Genomic DNA, 6,000 nt, shown 5'->3' on the forward strand with positions numbered 1-6,000 from the left:
CCAATTAATTCGTAGAGTGGTGTTGCCATTGTAATTACACATCCCAGGCTTATAGATCATATTACGCCAGCTATTAAATCCCCATTCTGGTCTTAGCAATGGGAATTTAATAGAGCTATACTGACTTCTTCCTCATAGTAGTTTCATTTAGAAATTACCTGCGCCTAATTCAGGCAAGCATTTCCGAAAGTTTTGGTAACATTTACAACATTGGCAACCAATTCAGGTAGTTCTAACTTCCGCCACTTTAAGGACCTGTCACTATGGCAGTGACAGATTCTTTAAAACCACTTGCTGACCACTACAGGTTGGCAGCTCTGTGCCAGATCACATATTTATATATATATGAGCATCCACTCCCACCTGCAGGGAGTGCTTGCATGCTGCCGGCAGGCCACTTCTGCTGTGATTATTCACAGCAGAAGCTGACCTGTGGGTGTTGGGCACTTGATGTGGCCCCCTACTGATCATCGGGCAGATACTCAGAACAGGGTGCTTCCTATGTAAACAAGGCAGATCTCCGTTCTGACAGGGGGAAAAGTGATGTATTTTGTGTTCCTGCAAAGCAGGGACTAAAATCCATCTCTTCCCCTAGTAAAAGCAGCACATACAATACACAAAAACACCGGATAGGCACACAGTGAACCCTTTGATCGCCCTAGATGTTTAATCCCTTCCCAGCCAGTGTCATCAGTACAGTGACAGTGCATATTTTTAGCACTGATTGCTGTATTAGTGTCACTGGTTCCCTAAAAATGTCAGCTCGTGTAAGATTGTCCACTGCATTATCGCAGTCCTGCTATAAGTCACTGATTGCTGCAATTACTAGCATAAAAAAAGAAAGAAAAATTCCATAAATATATCCCATAGTTTGTGGACACTATAACATTTGCGTGAACCAATCGATGTATGCGTATTATGATTTTTTATTTTTTTTACCAAAGGAAATTACTTACTTATTACTTACTTATTTACTAAAGGAAAATCCACTTTACACTGAAAGTGCTCTTGGAAGTGCAGTCGCTGTAGATCTGAGGGGGACATGCAAGAAAGAAAAAAAACTGCATTTTAGCTTGCACATGATAAAATCAGCAGACCTTCCACTCATTTCAGATCTACCCTTTAGATTAAGGCCGCGTACACACGGGCGGATTGTCTGTCCAACTTAGTCCGCTGAACCGTGTTTCAGCGGACAATCCGCTCGTGTGTGGGCTTCAGCGGACTTTTTCAGCGGACTGTCTGACGAACAAAGTCTTACGGAATTTCCGTAATTTTGTCCGTTCAAACTTGGTTATGTCCGTCCAAACTTGGTTTCAGCGGACAGTCCGCTCGTGTGTAGGCAAGTTGGACGGACTAAGTATGGCGCATGCTCAGAAAGGATTTACACGGCCGAAGGTTGCATTGCAGTGTATAGGACGTAGTTTTTCTAGTCCCGTCGTACGTGCTGTACACGTCATCGCGCACGCTTTCAGCGGACTGTCTGCTCATCATGTGTGGTCAAGTCCGTTCATTCAAATTTTGAACGGACTGTCTGTCGGATTGTCTGACGAACTTAGTTGGGCAGACAATCCGCCCGTGTGTACGCGGCCTTAGTGTGACTGCACTTCCAAGTGCACTTGCAGTGCAAAGTAGATTTGCCTTTCGTAAATAACCCGCATTGATTATAGCGCAAAAAATAGAAAATGTACCCAAATTTTTTTTAGGAAACTGGGGGTAATTAAGACCAACCCTGAGCTGCCATATAAAGGTACTCCTGTACTCAGAGTACTATGACGTTGTCATGAATTTTACAGATTTCCTCACACCTCAATCCTCTGCACCAGTAAGGCACCTCTCAGCTGGGAGATTCCCCAGCACAAAACTAAAGGTAAACAAAGGGGACGGGAATACCGGAGATGTGATTTCACAAATATAGCAATGTCTGTATGTGGAAAATGACTTGGGTGGGCAGAGCCGTGTACACCCGGCTGGACTTTTCGACAGCAAAGGTCAGACGGAATGAATCTGGGGGACAATTCGATTGTGTGTGGGTTTCATTGGACCTTTGCTGTCGAAAAATCAGATGTACTTTAGATTTAGAACATGTTTCAAATTTTTCCGACTGACTCGAGTGCAGTTGAAAAATCAGTTAGTCTGTATGCTAGTCCGATGAATGAAAACAGACACTAGGGCAGTTATTGGCTACTGTCTATGAACTTCCTTATTCTAGTCCGGTCGTAAGTCATCACGGTCGAATCCATTGGACTTTGGTGTGATTGTGTGTGATCAAGTCAGTTAGTTCGGAAAGTCCATCGGAAGTCAGCTAAAAGTCTGTTGGGAAGACTGTCGGACCTAGTCTGCCGGAAAGTCTGGTTGTGTGTACGCGGCATAATGGGGAACGGGAGACAATTTTCCCATCAGGTCCATATTTTTGATTGACCCTGCATGGTAGGTGTATTTGAAAGTTGATCTTGGACTGAATAACAGCTACTGCTCTGCCCACTGCCATGTGCTGTCAATCAACAGCAAGGTGGAGCTAGTCTTTCAGTTCCCCATCAAGCTTCACCCACGCACTAAAGAAGGCATGTCTAAAGAAGGTGTATGGCCACTTTAAAGTGGTTCTAAAGGCTGAAGGTTTTTATGCATGAAGGTAAAAAACCTTCCGTGTGCAGTGGCCCTTACCTGAGCTTCCTCCAATCCAGCAATGTTCACAATAGCCTTGGCTGTCCCAGGAATCTCCCTCCTCAATGGCTGAGACAGCGGCAGGAACCTATTTGCTCTGACTGCTGTCAACCACATCCAGTGAGCCAATGAGGAGAGAGCAGGGGCTGGGGGTGAGCCGTGGCTCTATGTGTCTTATGGATGCATAGAGTAGTAGCCCAGGAGTGAGCATGCAGTGGTGCCCCCATGGCAAGCAGCTTTCTCTGGGGCACTGCTCAAGGGGGAGGAGCAAGGAGCGCTGATGGAGGACCCGAAAAGAAGATGATTGAAGCTGCTCCGTACAAAACCACTGCACAGAGCAGGTAAGTATAACATGTTTGTTATTTAAAACAAAAAAAAAAAGTTTTGATACCACTTTAAAGGGGTGGGTGTTCCAGCCTTAAATAATGTTTTTTTTTTAAAGTCAGCAGCTACAAACACTGTAGCTGCTGACATTTAATAAGGACACTTACCTGTCCAGGGCCCCCTAAATGTTTCCCCCCCCAGGTCGAAACGTCCCTCGTATTGTCACTGCTTCACTGCCTGTTTCCTACTGCACATCCGCGAGTCGCGCGGCGCTTTGTGAATGGCCCCGTTGTATTCTGGGACACACACATGTCCCAGAAGGCAACGGGCCTCTCGCCGAATAGGAGGAAGCACCGCAGAATAGGAAGAGGCAGATTAGGAAGACTGCCTAGCAACAGGGGTTTCTGGTAAGTTTAAAAAACCTTTTTTTCAAATGTTTTTATTTTTATTTTTTTAAGAATATGAATGCTATTTTTATTTTTAGGGTGGCCCTCCACTTTAAGCTCAGTGCCTGTCTCTGAAAGGTACATGAACTGGCCACAAGTGCCAACACTTTCAGTGCACCAGCCAACGCAATCCTACAGGGTGTCTACAGCTGCATTTATGAATGCTACCAAATATCTTACAGAATGAAGAGTCTATTTTGATTTGTAAATATTTTTCATTTTTATATTCAGTCTGAGTTTATTCATTTTCACATGAATGATTACAAAGAAAAAAAAAGCCATATAACATTGGATAGAGATCCAAAACATGAAACAATATTGACAATGAGCATCAAGGGAGAGTGGGAGAGTTACAGTAAAGAAGTCAGTTACCAATTAAGATGTAGGGAGTATTCCCATTATACTCCATTCAGTGCCGTGCCAGAGATTCAGTGCACAGTAAATAATCAGCATTCAGCATGAGATTATTACCATTTATATACTCAGAAACAAGTGACAACAGTAGCTTGTGTTCATTCCCAATGAGTGAGACTGGCCATTCGGATGATAAGGTTGAATACCTACGTTTAAGGAAATAAAGAATAAGAATGGGAAACCAACAGGCGAAATAAAAAGAGGAAAGAGAAAAAAGCGGGATGATACAACTATTACTAGCTTAGGAAAAGTGGGAGGAAGCGGGAGAGAGGAAGGGGTTGGGAGGTTTCCGCCATGGCTGTATCTGTCCAGTAGAGTCATTATCTGAGACCCAAACTTTATATGTAAGAGACATTCCAAACATAGACCAGGAGGCCCAGGCTTTCTTGAACTGTTCTTCCCTATCGCTTCCTTGGGACAAGTGTTGACCTTTTTTATCTTCACCTATATCAACAACAGTGAGAAAAAGAGTTTAAAAAAAAGAGAAGGTGGGTCTTCTGGACAAACTTGGCATTTTCAACAGATTCTGGATTACATTCAAAAGAAAACGCAACTAGGATATTATTTCTCTAACTCTGAAATACTTCCATAAGAAGAATGGAGTAATTAGTCATTTTCTGTTAAGATGATGTATTCATGAGATGTAGCACTCTTTTGGGGGGGGTTATGAGAAATGGTCCTCCCCAAACAGGATATTGCGCCAAACATGTTGGTAAATAATAGATCTAGAAGCATGGCTATGTGGAAGAGTAGAATTAATAAAGTTTCCTTCCTGGACAATTAATCAGTTATGTAATCAAAATAATTGGGAGCAGAGGAACTACTATGAAACTAAAGTGGTTGAAGGGAAGCTTCAGAATGACAAATATGTTTTTATTACAACAAACCTAAACACTTTCTATTTGTAGGCAATCAGACAGGCCCATGCACTACATAGGGGATGTTTTTTTTAGAATTTATTGCGGAAAAACTTGGAACAGGAGAGTGGTTCAGTGATCATGATACTCCAAATGATAGTAGAAACAATTTTTTTACTTCTTACTAATTTTCTCTAAACAACCTTTCCTGGAGGTAACAGGTAAAGGCCAGTATATCTAGGACCCTACAAGAGCAGTCCCAGTCTACAGAGCGTCCTCTGACACTTAGTTCCCTTGTAGCACTTGCACACCCAAAAGTCCACAGCGAGGTCTATACTCACTTTATTTCAGGATGCCTGCCACCAAAATACTTCTCCAGGCCAGCACCCCATGATGATGTCCTCCAGCAAGTAATCCTTTATCAATCTTTCCCCTGCCCTCAGCCCAGCTCCTGCTGAGGCCCAGCCTGCAATTTCTTGTCACACTAGCTATCTCTCAGGGGCAGCAGCCCCAGGAGAACTGGAACCCTCCAGAGAGAGGGAAATAACACACTGGAACGTCCTCCCACATATCACTACCCCATACACCTTTTGTACACCTCCTTCCAGGGATTGGCTGGGCTTGATAAATATTCATACTGGACATTTGACTCCCCCTGCCCCATATTCTGCAATAATCACCCAGAAACGGGTGAGAGAAATCAAACACCCAGCTAGCAAACCTTGACCATACAAAAACAATAGATTACTGTTGCATTGGCTACAGTGAAGCCCAAAACTAAATTTAGCCTAGCAGCAGGGGTGTTGCTAGGTGTGAAAAAGACCAGGGGCTTCAGCCTGAAGGTAAATTTGATAACCCCTCCTACCAGGGCTGTCTTTAATACTGACTGGACCCTGGGCAAAATTTTCTTGGGCCCCCTCTTCAATTTCGCTCTCCACATGCTTTGAGTCATACAATAAATAGCAGCTAGACTCAAAATCAGTTTACTGAATGAGGTCAGGCAGCGATTACGATTGGTTGCCAGAGGTTACAGTGTATCATTACCGCTCACTGACTGGCTGCTATAGGTTACAGCACACATTATGGCTCACTGTTTATTTTCTAGAGGTTACAGCACATGACTTCTGCTTGTTGATTGGTTGCTAGAGATTACTGGACATTAATAGTGCTCACTGATTGATTGCTAGAGGTTACTGGACATCAATACCATTCACTAATTGGTTGCTAGAGGTTACTGCACATTATTATTGCTTACTGATTGGTTCCTAGAGGTTACTTCATATCCTTAGCGCTCCATG

Source organism: Lithobates pipiens, unplaced genomic scaffold (assembly GCF_037356315.1).
Source record: "Lithobates pipiens isolate NorthernLeopardFrog02 unplaced genomic scaffold, aLitPip1_a1.2 Scaffold_19, whole genome shotgun sequence".
Lineage (NCBI taxonomy): Eukaryota > Metazoa > Chordata > Amphibia > Anura > Ranidae > Lithobates > Lithobates pipiens.